This window comes from Schistocerca serialis, chromosome 10, assembly GCF_023864345.2.
Source record: "Schistocerca serialis cubense isolate TAMUIC-IGC-003099 chromosome 10, iqSchSeri2.2, whole genome shotgun sequence".
NCBI classification, from domain to species: Eukaryota; Metazoa; Arthropoda; class Insecta; order Orthoptera; family Acrididae; genus Schistocerca; species Schistocerca serialis.
The window spans coordinates 10,181,468-10,198,320 of NC_064647.1; positions in this window are offsets into that span (position 1 = coordinate 10,181,468).

A 16,853-nucleotide genomic window follows, 5' to 3' on the forward strand; every position below is an offset into this window, starting at 1 on the left:
GCTTCACTTCAGATTTACTGTATCCCTTGGACCTTCTTATTGACGACGAAACAAAGAAATTGCATCGGAATTAAATACAAGAGGCACAATGCCGACTTAAGTACAAGAGGACTGACCCTTCGTATCGTCTATGCTTTGAACCATTCCTGTGACACTAGTTATAGATTCCGATCCTTCACTTCTGGTTTATTATATCCGTCTGACCTTGTTATTGAGGATGGTACACAGAAATTGCATCGGAATTAGATAGAAAAAGGCACAATGCCGACATAAGTACAAGAAGACTGACTCTTATTACTGTCTATGTTTTGAACCATTCCTGTGACACTAGTTATAGATTCCTATGCTTCACTTTAGGTTTACTGTATCCCTCTGACCTTCTTATTGACGATGAATCACAGAAATTGCTTCGGAATTAGATACAAAAGGCACAATGCCGACTTAAGTACAAGAGGACTGACTCTTCTTGCTGTCTATGTTTTGATACATTCCTGTGACACTAGTTATAGATTCCGATTCTTCACTTCAGGTTTACTGTATCCCTTGGACCTTCTTATTGACGAGGAAACACAGAAATTGTATCGGAATTAAATAGAAATGGCACAATGAAGACTTAAGTACATGAAGACTGACTCTTATTACTGTCTATGTTTTGAACCATTCCTGTGACACTAGTTGTAGATTCCGATGCTTCACTTCAGGTTTACTGTATCCCTTGGACCTTCTTATAGACGATGAAACACAGAAATTCCATCGGAATAAAATACAAAAGTCACAATGCCGACTTATGTACAAGAAGACTGACTCATCTTACTGTCTATGTTTTGGGCCATTCCTGTGACACTAGTTATAGATTCCGATGCTTCACTTCAGGTTATCTGAATCCCTTGGACTTTCTTATTGACAACGAAACACAGAAATTGCATCGGACTTAAATAGAAATGGCACAATGCCGACTTAAGTACAAGAAGACTGACTCTTCCTACTGTCTATGTTTTGAACCATTCCTGTGACACTAGTTATAGATTCCGATGCTTCACTTCAGGTTTACTGTATCCCTCTGACCTTCGTGTTGACGATGAAACACAAATATTGCATCGGAATTAGATACAAAAAACACAATGCCGACTTCAGTACAAGATGACTGACTCTTCTAGCTGTCGATGTTTGGAAACATTCCTGTGACACTAGTTATAGATTCCGATGCTTCACTTCAGGTTTACTGTATCCCTTGGACCTTCTTATTGACGACGAAACACAGAAATTGCATCGGAATTAAATAGAAAAGGCACAATGCCGACTTAAGTTCAAGAAGACTGACCCTTCCTATTGTCTATGATTTGAACCACTCCTGTGACACTAGTTATAGATTCCGATGCTTCACTTCAGGTTTACTGTATCCCTTGGACCTTCTTATTGTTGATGAAACACAGAAATTGCATCGGAATTAAATACAAGAGGCACAATGCATACTTAAGTACAAGAAGTGTGACTCTTCCTACTCTCTATGATATGAACCATTCCTGTGACACTAGTTATAGATTCCGATGCATCACTTCAGGTTTACTGTATCCCTCCAACATTCTTATTGACGATGAAACACCGAAATTGCATCGGAATTAAATACAAAAGGCACAATGCCGACTTAAGTACAAGAAGACTGACTCTTATTACTGTCTATGTTTTGAACCATTCCTGTGACACTAGTAATAGATTCCGATGCTTCACTTCAGCTTTACTGTATCCCTTGGACCTTCTTATTGACGATGAAACACAGAAATTGCATCGGAATTAAATACAAAAGGCACAATGCCGACTTATGTACAAGAATACTGACTCATCTTACTGTCTATGTTTTGAACCATTCCTGTGACACTAGTTATAGATTCCGATGCTTCACTTCTGGTTTACTGTATCCCTTGGACTTTCTTATTGACGACGAAACATAGAAATTGCATCGGAATGGAATAGAGAAGCACAATGTCGACTTAAGTACAAGAAGACTGACTCTTCCTACTGTCTATGTTTTGAACCATTCCTGTGACACTAGTTATAGATTCCGCTGCTTCACTTCAGGTTTACTGTATCCCTCTGACCTTCTTATTGACGATGAAACACAGATATTGCATCGGAATTAGATACAAAAAGCACATTGCCGACTTAAGTACAAGAGGACTGACTATTCTTGCTGTCTATGTTTGAAACATTCCTGTGACACTAGTTATACATTCCGATGATTCACTTCAGGTTTACTGTATCCCTCTGACCTTCGTATTGATGATGAAACACAGAAATTGCATCGGAATTAAAATGGAAAAGGCACAAAGCCGACTTAAGTACAAGAAGAATGACTCTTCCTAATGTCTATGTTTTGAATTATTCCTGTGACACTAGTTATAGATTCCGATGCTTCACTTCAGGTTTACTGTATCCCTGTGACCTTCTTATTGACGATGAAACACAGAAATCGCATCGGAAATAAATACAAAAGGCACAATGCCTACTTAAGTACAAGAAGAAACTCTTCCTACTGTCTATGTTTTGAACCATTCCTGAGACACTAGTTATACATTCCGATGCTTCACTTCAGCTTTACTGTATCCCTTGGACTTTCTTATTGACGATGAAACACAGGAATTGCATCGGAATTAAATAGAAATTGCACAATACCGACATAAGTACGAGAAGACTGACTCTTCTTACTGACTATGATTTGAACCATTTCTATGACACTAGATATAGATTCCGATGCGTCACTTCAGGTTTACTGTATCCCTTGGACCTTCTTATGGGCGATGAAACACAGATATTGCATCGGAATTAAATAAAAAGGCACAATGCCGAATTAAGTACAAGAAGACTGACTCTTCCTACTCTCTATGATTTGAACCATTCCTGTGCCACTAGTTATAGATTCCGATGCTTCACTTCAGGTTTACTGTATCCCTCTGACCTTCTTATTGACGATAAAACACAGAAATTGCATCGGAATTAAATAGAAAAGGCACAATGCTGACTTAAGTACAAGAAGACTGATTCTTCTTACTGTCTATGATTTGAACCATTCCTGTGACACTAGTTATTCATTCCGATGCTTCACTTCAGGTGTACTGTATCCCTTGGACCTTTTTATTGACGATGAAACACAGAAATTGCATCGGAATAAAATACAAAAGGCACAATCCCGACTTAACTACAAGTAGACTGACCCTTCTTACTGTCTATGTTTTGAACCATTCCTGTGACACTAGTTATAGATTCTGATGCTTCACTTCAGGTTTACTGTATCCCTCTGACCTTGCTAATGACGATGAAATACAGCAATTGCATCGGAATTAAATACAAAAGGCACAATGCCGACTTAAGTACTTGAAGACTGCCTCTTCTTACTGTCTATGTTTTGAACCTTTCCTGTGACACTAGTTATACATTCCGATGCTTTACTTCAGGTTTACTGTATCCCTTGGACCTTCTTATTGACGATGAAACATAGATATTGCTTCGGAATTAAATAGAAAAGGCAGAATGCTGACTTACGTACAAAAAGACTGACTCTTCTTACTGACTATGTTTTGAACCATTTCTGTGACACTAGATATAGATAACGATGCTTCACCTCAGGTTAACTGTATCCCTTGGACCTTCTTATTGACGATGAAACACAGAAATTGCATCAGAATTAAATACAAAAGGCACAATGCGAACTTAAGTACAAGAAGACAGACTCTTCCTACCCTCTAAGATTTGAACCATTCCTGTGACACTAGTTATAGATTCCGATGCTTCACTTCAGGTTTACTGTATCCCTCTACCCTTCTTATTGACGATGAAACACAGAAATTGCATCGGAATTAAATACAAGAGGCACAATGCCGACTTAAGTACAAGAGGACTGACCCTTCGTATTGTCTATGCTTTGAACCATTCCAGTGACACTAGTTATAGATTCCGATCCATCACTTCTGCTTTACTGAATCCGTCTGACCTTCTTATTGAGGATGATACACAGAAATTGCATCGGAATTAAATAGAAAAAGGCACAATGCCGACTTAAGTACAAGAAGACTGACTCTTGTTACAGACTATGTTGTGAACATTTCCTGTGAGACCAGTTTTAGATTCCGATGCTTCACTATATGTTACCTGTATCCCTTGGACCTCCTTATTGACGATTATAATGTGAACATTTCCTGTGAGACCAGTTTTAGATTCCGATGCTTCACTATATGTTACCTGTTTCCCTTGGACCTCCTTCTTGACGATGTAACACAGAAATTGCATCTGAATTAAATTCAAAAGGCACAATGCCGACTTAAGTACAAGATGACTGACTCTTCTTACTGCCTATGATTTGAACCATTCCTGTGACACTAGTTATTCATTCCGATGCTTTACTTCAGGTGTACTGTATCCCTTGGACCTTTTTATTGACGATGAAACACTGAAATTGCATCGGAATTAAATACAAAAGGCACAATGCCGACTTAAGTACAAGTAGACTGACTCTTCTTACTGTCTATGTTTGAACCATTCCTGTGACACTAGTTATAGATTCTGATGCTTCACTTCAGGTTTACTGTATCCCTCTGACCTTCCTAATGACGGTGAAATACGGCAATTGCATCTCAATTAAATACAAAAGGCACAATGCCGATTTAAGTACAAGTATACTGACTTTTCTTACTGTCTATGTTTTGAACCATTCCTGTGACACTTGTTATAGATTCCGATGCTTCACTTCAGGTTCACTATATCCCTCTAACCTTCTTACTGACCATGAAACACAGAAATTGCATCGGAATTAAATTGAAAAGGCACAATGCCGACTTAAGTACAAGAAGACTGACTCTTATTACTTTCTATGCTTTGAACCATTCGTGTGACACTAGTTATAGATTCCGATGCTTCACTTCAGCTTTACTGTATCCCTTGGACCTTCTTATTGACGATGAAACACAGATATTGCATCGGAATTAAATAGAAAAGGCAGAATGCCGACTTACGTACAAAAAGACTGACTCTTCTTACTGACTATGTTTTGAACCATTTCTGTGACACTAGATATAGATAACGATGCTTCACTTCAGGTTTACTGTATCCCTTGGACCTTCTTATTGACGATGAAACACAGAAATTGCATCGGAATTAAATACAAAAGGCACAATGCGGACTTAAGTACAAGAAGACTGACTCTTTCTACTCTCTATGATTTGATCCATTCCTGTGACACAAGTTATAGATTCCGATGCTTCACTTGAGGTTTACTGTATCCCTCTAACCATCTTATTGACGATGAAACACAGAAATTGCATCGGAATTAAATGGAAAAGGCACAATGCCGACTTAAGTACAAGAATACTGACTCTTATAACTCTCTATGTTTTGAACCATTCCTGTGACACTAGTTATAGATTCCGATGCTTCACTTCAGCTTTACTGTATCCCTTGGACCTTCTTATTGACAATGAAACACAGAATTTGCATCGGAATTAAATACAAAAGGCACAATGCCGACTTATGTACAAGAAGACTGACTCATCTTACTGTCTATGTTTTGAACCATTCCTGTGACACTAGTTATAGATTCCGATGCTTCACTTCAGGTTTACTGTATCCCTTGGACTTTCTTATTGACGATGAAACACAAGAATTGCATTGGAGTTAAATAGAAAAGGCACAATGCCGACTTAAGTACAAGTAGACTGACACTTAATACTGTCTATGTTTTGAACCATTCCTGTGACACTAGTTATAGATTCCGATGCTTCTATTCAGGTTTACTGTATCCCTCTGACCTTCTTATTGACGATGAAACACAGATATTTCATCGGAATTAGATACAAAAAGCACAGTGCCGACTTAAGTACAAGAGGACTGACTCTTCTTGCAGGCTATGTTTTGAAACATTCCTGTGACACTAGTTATAGATTCCGATGCTTCACTTCAGGTTTACTGTATCCCTTGGACCTGCTAATTGACGACGAAACACAGAAATTGCATCGGAATTAAATGGAAAAGGCACAATGCCGACTTAAGTACAAGAAGACTGACTCTTATAACTCTCTATGTTTTGAACCATTCCTGTGACACTAGTTATAGATTCCGATGCTTCACTTCAGCTTTACTGTATCCCTTGGACCTTCTTATTGACAATGAAACACAGAATTTGCATCGGAATTAAATACAAAAGGCACACTGCCGACTTATGTACAAGAAGACTGACTCATCTTACTGTCTATGTTTTGAACCATTCCTGTGACACTAGTTATAGATTCCGATGCTTCACTTCAGGTTTACTGTATCCCTTGGACTTTCTTATTGACGATGAAACACAAAAATTGCATTGGAATTAAATAGAAAAGGCACAATGCCGACTTAAGTACAAGTAGACTGACACTTAATACTGTCTATGTTTTGAACCATTCCTGTGACACTAGTTATAGATTCCGATGCTTCTATTCAGGTTTACTGTATCCCTCTGACCTTCTTATTGACGATGAAACACAGATATTTCATCGGAATTAGATACAAAAAGCACAGTGCCGACTTAAGTACAAGAGGACTGACTCTTCTTGCAGTCTATGTTTTGAAACATTCCTGTGACACTAGTTATAGATTCCGATGCTTCACTTCAGGTTTACTGTATCCCTTGGACCTTCTAATTGACGACGAAACACAGAAATTGCATCGCAATTAAATAGAAAAGGCACAGTGCCGACTTAACTTCAAGAAGACTGACCCTTCCTATTGTCTATGTTTTGAAACATTCCTGTCACACTAGTTATAGATACCGATGCTTCACTTCAGGTTTACTGTATCCCTCTGACTTTGTTATTGACGATGAAACACAGAAATTGCATCGGAATTAAATAGAAAATGCACAATGCCGACTTAAGTACGAGAAGACTGACTATTCTTACTGACTATGTTTTGAACCATTTCTGTGACACTAGATATAGATTCCGATGCTTCACTTCAGGTTTACTGTATCCCTTGGACCTTCGTATGGAAGATGAAACACAGAAATGGCATCGGAATTAAATAAAAATGCACAATGCCGAATTAAGTACAAGAAGACTGACTCTTCTTACTGACTATGTTTTGAACCATTCCTGTGACACTAGTTATAGATTCCGATGCTTCACTTCAGGTTTACTGTATCCCTCTGACCTTCTTATTGACGATGAAACACAGAAATTGCAACGGAATTAAACACAAAAGGCACATGCAGACTTAAGTACAAGAAGACAGACTCTTCCTACTCTCTATGATTTGAACCATTCCTGTGACACTAGTTATAGATTCCGATGCTTCACTTCAGGTTTACTGTATCCCTGTAACCTTCTTATTGACGATGAAATTCAGAAATTGCATCGGAATTAAATACAAAAGGCACAATGCCGATTTAAGTACAAGACGAATGACTCTTCCTAATGTCTATGTTTTGAATTATTCCTGTGACACTAGTTATAGATTCCGATGCTTCACTTCAGGTTTACTGTATCCCTCTGACCTTCTTAATGACGATGAAACACAGAAATTGCATCGGAAATAAATACGAAAGGCACAATTCCTACTCACGTACAAGAAGACTGATTCTTCCTACTGTCTATGTTTTGAACCATTCTTGTGACACTAGTTATACATTCCGATGCTTCACTTCAGGTTTACTGTATCCCTTAGACCTTCTTATTGACGATGAAACGCAGATATTGCATCCGAATCAAATAGAAAAGGCAGAATGCCGACTTACGTACAAATGACTGACTCTTCTTACTGACTATGTTTTGAACCATTTCTGTGAAACTAGATATTGATAACGATGCTTCACCTCAGGTTTACTGTATCCCTTGGACCTTCTTATTGACGATGAAACACAGAAATTGCATCGGAATTAAATACAAAAGGCACAATGCGGACTTAAGTACAAGAAGACCGACACTTCCTACTCTCTATGATTTGAACCATTCCTGTGACACTAGTTATAGATTCCGATGCTTCACTTCAGGTTTACTGTATCCCTCTGACCTTCTTATTGACGATAAAACACAGAAATTGCATCGGAATTAAATAGAAAAGGCACAATGCTGACTTAAATACAAGAAGACTGACTCTTCTTACTGACTATGATTTGAACCATTCCTGTGACACTAGTTATTCATTCCGATGCTTCACTTCAGGAGTACTGTATCCCTTGGACCTTTTTATTGACGATGAAACACAGAAATTGCATCGGAATTAAATACAAAAGACACAATGCCGACTTAGGTACAAGTATACTGACTTTTCTTACTGTCTATGTTTTGAACCATTCCTGTGACACTAGTTATAGATTCCGATGCTTCACTTCAGGTTCACTATATCCCTCTAACCTTCTTACTGACCATGAAACACAGAAATTGCATCGGAATTAAATAGAAAAGGCACAATGCCGACTGAAGTACAAGAAGACTGACTCTTATTACATTCTATGATTTGAACCATTCGTGTGACACTAGTTATAGATTCGGATGCTTCACTTCAGCTTTACTCTATCCCTTGGACCTTCTTATTGACGATGAAACACAGAATTTGCATCGGAATTAAATACAAAGGGCACAATGCCGACTTATGTACAAGAAGACTGACTCATCTTACTGTCTATGTTTGAACAATTCCTGTGACACTAGGTATAGATTCCGATGCTTCACTTCGGGTTTACTGTATCCCTTGGACCTTCTTATTGACGACGAAACACCGAAATTGCATCGGAATTAAATAGAAAAGGCACAATGCCGACTTAAGTTCAAGAAGACTGACCCTTCCTATTGTCTATGTTTTGAACCATTCCTGCGACACTAGTTATAGATTCCGATGCTTCACTTCAGGTTTACTGTATCCCTCTGACTTTCTTATTGACGATGAAACACAGAAATTGCATCGGAATTAAATTGGAAAGGCACAATGCCGACTTAAGTACAAGAAGACTGACTCTTCTTACTGTCTATGTTTTGAACCATTCCTGTGACACTAGTTATAGATTCCGATGCTTCACTTCAGGTTTACTGTATCCCTCTGACCTTCTTATTGACGATGAAACACAGAAATTGCATCGGAATTAAATACAAAAGGCACAATGCCGACTTTAGTACAAGAAGACTTACTCTTCTTACTGCCTATGTTTTGAAACATACCTGTGACACTAGTTATACATTCCGATATTTCACTTCAGGTTTACTGTATACCTCTGACCTTCTTATTGACGATGAAACACAGAAATTGCATCGGAATTAAGTAGAAAAGGCACAATGCCGACTTAAGTACAAGAAGAATGACTCTTCCTAATGTCTATGTCTTGAACCATTCCTGTGATTCTTGTTATACATTCCGATGCTACACTTCAGGTTTACTGTATCCCTCTGACCTTCTTATTGACGATGAAACACAGAAATTGCATCGGAAATAAATACAAAAGGCACAATGCCGACTCAAGTACAAGAAGTCTGACTCTTCCTACTGTCTATGTTTTGAACCATTCCTGTGACACTAGTTATACATTCCGATGCTTCACTTCAGGTTTACTGTATCCCTTGGACCTTCTTATTGACCATGGAACACAGATATTGAATCGGAATTAAATAGAAAAGGCAGAATGCCGACTTCCGTACAAAAAGACTGACTCTTCTTTCTGACTATGTTTTGAACCATTTCTGTGACACTAGATATAGATAACGATGCTTCACTTCAGGTTTACTGTATCCCTTGGACCTTCTTATTGATGAAGAAACACAAAAATTGCATCGGAATTAAATACAAAAGGCACAATGCGGACTTAAGTACAAGAATTCTGACTCTTCCTACTCTCTACGATTTGAACCATTCCTGTGACACTACTTATAGATTCCGATGCTTCACTTGAGGTTTACTGTATCCCTCTAACCATCTTATTGACGATGAAACACAGAAATGGCATCGGAATTAAATGGATTAGGCACAATGCCGACTTAAGTTTAACAAGACTGACTCATCTAACTGTCTATGTTTTGAACCATTCCTGTGACACTAGTTATAGATTCCGATGCTTCACTTCAGGTTTACTGTATCCCTTGGACCTTCTTATTGACGATGAAACACAAAAATTGCATCGGAATTAAATAGAAAAGGCACAGTGCCGACTTAAGTTCAAGAAGACTGACCCTTCCTATTGTCTATGTTTTGAACCAATCCTGTGACACTTGTTATAGATACCGATGCTTCACTTCAGGTTTACTGTATCCCTCTGACTTTCTTATTGACTATGAAACACAGAAATTGCATCGGAATGAAATAGAAAAGGCACAATGCCGAATTTAGTACAAGAAGAATGACTCTTCCTAATGTCAATGTTTTGAACCATTCCTGTGACACTAGCAATAGATTCCGATGCTTCATTTCAGGTTTTCTGTATCCCTCTGACCTTCTTATTGACGAAGAAACACAGAAATTGAATCCGAAATAAATACAAAAGGCACAATGCGGACTTAAGTACAAGAATTCTGACTCTTCCTACTCTCTACGATTTGAACCATTCCTGTGACACTACTTATAGATTCCGATGCTTCACTTGAGGTTTACTGTATCCCTCTAACCATCTTATTGACGATGAAACACAGAAATGGCATCGGAATTAAATGGATTAGGCACAATGCCGACTTATGTTTAACAAGACTGAGTCATCTAACTGTCTATGTTTTGAACCATTCCTGTGACACTAGTTATAGATTCCGATGCTTCACTTCAGGTTTACTGTATCCCTTGGACCTTCGTATGGACGATGAAACACAGAAATTGCATCGGAATTAAACACAGAAGGCACATGCAGACTTAGGTACAAGAAGACAGACTCTTCCTACTCTCTATGATTTGAACCATTCCTGTGACACTAGTTATAGATTCCGATGCTTCACTTCAGGATTACTGTATCCCTCTGACCTTCTTATTGACGATGAAACACAGAAATTGCATCGGAATTAAACACAAATGGCACATGCAGACTTAAGTACAAGAAGACAGACTCTTCCTACTCTCTATGATTTGAACCATTCCTGTGACACTAGTTATAGATTCCGATGCTTCACTTCAGGTTTACTGTATCCCTCTAACCTTCTTATTGACGATGAAACACAGAAATTCCATCGGAATTAAATACAAAAGGCACAATGCCGATTTCAGTACAAGACGAATGACTCTTTCTAATGTCTATGTTTTGAATTATTCCTGTGACACTAGTTATAGATCCCGATGCTTCACTTCAGGTTTACTGTATCCCTCTGACCTTCTTATTGACGATGAAACACAGAAATTGCATCGGAAATAAATACAAAAGGCACAATGCCTACTCAAGTACAAGAAGACTGATTCTTCCTACTGTCTATGTTTTGAACCATTCCTGTGACACTAGTTATACATTCCGATGCTTCACTTCAGGTTTACTTTATCCTTTGGACCTTCTTATTGACGATGAAACACAGATATTGCATCGGAATCAAATAGAAAAGGCAGAATGCCGACTTACGTACAAAAAGACTGACTCTTCTTACTGACTATGTTTTGAATCATTTCTGTGACACTAGATATAGATAACGATGCTTCACCTCAGGTTTACTGTATCCCTCTAACCTTCTTATTGACGATGAAACACAGAAATTGCATCGGAATTAAAAACAATAGGCACAATGCCGACTTAAGTACAAGAAGACTGACTCTTATTACTTTCTATGTTTTGAACCATTCCTGTGACTCTAGTTATATATTCCGATGCTTCACTTCAGGTTTACTGAATCCCTTGGATTTCCTTATTGACGACGAAACACAAAAATTGCATCGGAATTAAATAGAAAATGCACAATGCCGACTTAAGTACAAGAAGACTGACACTTCCTACTGTCTGTGTTTTGAACCATTCCTGTGACTCTAGTTATATATTCCAGTGCTTCACTTCAGGTTTACTGTATCCCTCTGACCTTCTTATTGACGATGAAACACAGATATTGCATCGGAATTAGATACAAAAAGCACAATGCCGACTTAAGTACAAGAGGACTGACTCTTCTTGCTGTCTATGTTTTGAAACATTCCTGTGACACTAGTTACAGATTCCGATACTTCACTTCAGGTTTACTGTATCCCTCTGACCTTCTTATTGACGATGAAACACAGAAATTGCATCGGAATTAAATACAAAATGCACAATGCCGACTTCAGTACAAGAAGTCTGACTATTCTTACTGTCCATTTTTTAACCAGTCCTGTGACACTGGTTATAGATTCCGATGCTTCACTTCAGGTTTACTGTATCCCTCTGACCTTCTTATTGACGATAACACACAGAAATTGCATCGGAATTAAATAGAAAAGGCACAATGCTGACTTAAGTACAAGAAGACTGACTCTTCTTACTGTCTATGATTTGAACCATTCCTGTGACACTAGTTATTCATTCCGATGCTTTACTTCAGGTGTACTGTATCCCTTGGACCTTTTTATTGACGATGAAACACAGAAATTGCATCGGAATTAAATACAAAAGGCACAATGCCAACTTAAGTACAAGTAGACTGCTCTTCTTACTGTCTATGTTTTGAACCATTCCTGTGACACTAGTTATAGATTCTGATGCTTCACTTCAGGTACTGTATCCCTCTGACATTCATAATGACGGTGAAATACAGCAATTGCATCGGAATTAAATACAAAAGGCACAATGCCGACTTAAGTACATGTAGACTGACTCTTCCTACTGTCTATGTTTTGAACCATTCCTGTGACACTAGTTATAGATTCCGATGATTCACTTCAGGTTTACTGTATCCCTCTGACCTTCTTATTGACGATGAAACACAGAAATTGCATCGGAAATAAATAGAAAAGGCACAATGCCGACTTAAGTACAAGAAGAATGACTCTTCCTAATGTCTATGTTTTGAACCATTCCTGTGACACTAGTTATACATTCCGATGCTACACTTCAGGTTTACTGTATCCCTCTGACCTTCTTATTGACGATGAAACTCTGAAATTGCATCGGAAATAAATACAAAAGGCACAATGCCGATTCAAGTACAAGAAGACTGACTCTTCCTACTGTCTATGTTTTGAACCATTCCTGTGACACTAGTTATACATTCCGATGCTTCACTTAAGGTTTACTGTATCCCTTGGACCTTCTTATTGACGATGAAACACAGATATTGCATCGGAATTAAATAGAAAAGGCAGAATGCCGACTTCCGTACAAAAAGACTGACTCTTCTTACTGACTATGTTTTGAACCATTTCCGTGACACTAGATATAGATAACGATGCTTCACTTCAGCTTTACTGTATCCCTTGGACCTTCTTATTGACGATGAAACACAGAAATTGCATCGGAATTATATACAAAAGGCACAATGCGGACTTAAGTACAAGAAGACTGACTGTTCCTACTCTCTATGATATGAACCATTCCTGTGACACTAGTTATAGATTCCGATGCTTCACTTGAGGTTTACTGTATCCCTCTAACCATCTTATTCACAATGAAACACAGAAATTGCATCGGAATTAAATGGAAAAGGCACAATGCCGACTTAAGTACAAGAAGACAGACTCTTCCTACTCTCTATGATTTGAACCATTCCTGTGACACTAGTTATAGATTCCGATGCTTCACTTCAGTTGTACTGTATCCCTTGGACCTTCTTATCGACGATGAAACACAGAAATTGCATCGGAATTAAATAAAAAATGCATAATGCCGACTTAAGTACAAGAAGATTGACTCTTCTTACTGTCTATGCTTTGAACCATTCCTGTGACACTAGTTATAGATTCCGATGCTTCACTTCAGATTTACTGTATCCCTTGGACCTTCTTATTGACGACGAAACAAAGAAATTGCATCGGAATTAAATACAAGAGGCACAATGCCGACTTAAGTACAAGAGGACTGACCCTTCGTATTGTCTATGCTTTGAACCATTCCTGTGACACTAGTTATAGATTCCGATCCTTCACTTCCGGTTTACTATATCCGTCTGACCTTCTTATTGAGGATGATACACAGAAATTGCATCAGAATTAAATAGAAAAAGGCACAATGCCGACATAAGTACAAGAAGACTGACTCTTGTTACAGACTATGTTGTGAACATTTCCTGTGAGGCCAGTTTTAGATTCCGATGCTTCACTATATGTTACCTGTATCCCTTGTACCTCCTTATTGACGATTATAATGTGAACATTTCCTGTGAGACCAGTTTTAGATTCCGATGCTTCACTATATGTTACCTGTATCCCTTGGACCTCCTTATTGACATTGTAACACAGAAATTGCATCGGAAATAAATACAAAAGGCACAATGCCGACTTCAGTACAAGAAGACTGACTATTCTTACTGTCCATTTTTTAACCAGTCCTGTGACACTGGTTATAGATTCCGATGCTTCACTTCAGGTTTACTGTATCCCTCTGACCTTCTTATTGACGATAAAACACAGAAATTGCATCGGAATTAAATAGAAAAGGCACAATGCTGACTTAAGTACAAGAAGACTACTCTTCTTACTGTCTATGATTTGAACCATTCCTGTGACACTAGTTATTCATTCCGATGCCTTACTTCAGGTGTACTGTATCCCCCGGAATTTTTTATTGACGATGAAACACAGAAATTGCATCGGAATTAAATACAAAAGGCACAATGCCAACTTAAGTACAAGTAGACTGACTCTTCTTACTGTCTATGTTTTGAACCATTCCTGTGACACTAGTTATAGATTCTGATGCTTCACTTCCGGTACTGTATCCCTCTGACATTCATAATGACGGTGAAATACAGCAATTGCATCGGAATTAAATACAAAAGGCACAATGCCGACTTAAGTACAAGAAGAATGACTCTTCCTAATGTCTATGTTTTGAACCATTCCTGTGACACTAGTTATACATTCCGATGCTACACTTCAGGTTTACTGTATCCCTCTGACCTTCTTATTGACGATGAAACTCTGAAATTGCATCGGAAATAAATACAAAAGGCACAATGCCGATTCAAGTACAAGAAGACTGACTCTTCCTACTGTCTATGTTTTGAACCATTCCTGTGACACTAGTTATACATTCCGATGCTTCACTTAAGGTTTACTGTATCCCTTGGACCTTCTAATTGACGATGAAACACAGATATTGCATCGGAATTAAATAGAAAAGGCAGAATGCCGACTTCCGTACAAAAAGACTGACTCTTCTTACTGACTATGTTTTGAACCATTTCCGTGACACTAGATATGGATAACGATGCTTCACTTCAGCTTTACTGTATCCCTTGGACCTTCTTATTGACGATGAAACACAGAAATTGCATCTGAATTATATACAAAAGGCACAATGCGGACTTAAGTACAAGAAGACTGACTGTTCCTACTCTCTATGATTTGAACCATTCCTGTGACACTAGTTATAGATTCCGATGCTTCACTTGAGGTTTACTGTATCCCTCTAACCATCTTATTGACAATGAAACACAGAAATTGCATCGGAATTAAATGGAAAAGGCACAATGCCGACTTAAGTACAAGAAGACTGACACTTATTACTGTTTATGTTTTGAACCATTCCTGTGACACTAGTTATAGATTCCGATGCTTCACTTCAGCTTTACTGTATCCCTTGGACTTTCTTATTGACGACGAAACACAAAAATTGCATCGGAATTAAATAGAAAAGGCACAATGCCGACTTAAGTACAAGTAGACTGACACTTCCTACTGTCTATGTTTTGAACCATTCCTGTGACACTAGTTATTGATTCCGATGCTTCACTTCAGGTTTACTGTATCCCTCTGACCTTCTTATTGACGATGAAACACAGATATTGCATCGGAATTAGATACAAAAAGCACAATGCCGACTTAAGTACAAGAGGACTGACTCTTCTTGCTGTCGATGTTTTGAACCATTCCTGTGACACTAGTTATAGATTCCGATGCTTCACGTCTGGTTTACTGTATCCCTTGGACCTTCTTTTTGACTACGAAACACAGAAATTGCATCGGAATTAAATAGAAAAGGCACAGTGCCGACTTAAGTTCAAGAAGACTGACCCTTCCAATTGTCTATGTTTTGAACCATTCCTGTGACACTAGTTATACATTCCGATGCTCCACTTCAGGTTTACTGTATCCCTTGGACACTCTTATTGACGATGAAACACAGAAATGGCATCGGAATTAAATAGAAAATGCACAATGCCGACTTAAGTACGAGAAGACTGACTATTCTTACTGACTATGTTTTAAACCATTTCTGTGACACTAGATATAGATTCCGATGCTTCACTTCAGGTTTACTGTATCCCTTGGACCTTCGTATGGACGATGAAACACAGAAATTGCATCGGAATTTAATAAAAAGGCACAATGCCGAATTAAGTACAAGATGACTGACTCTTCTTACTGACTATGTTTTGAAACATTTCTGTGACACTAGATATAGATTCCGATGCTTCACTTCAGGTTTACTGTACCCTTGGACCTTATTGTTGATGACGAAACACAGAAATTGCATCGGAAATAAATACAAAAGGCACAATGCCGACTCAAGTACGAGGAGACTGACTCTTCCTACTGTCTATCTTTTGAACCATTCCAGTGCCACTAGTTATACATTCCGATGCTTCACTTCAGGTTTACTGTATCCCTCTGACCTTCTTATTGACGATGAAACACAGAAACTGCATCGGAATTAAACACAAAAGGCACAATGCAGACTTAAGTACAAGAAGAATGACTCTTCCCACTCTCTATGATTTGAACCATTCCTGTGACACTAGTTATAGATTCCGATGCATCAC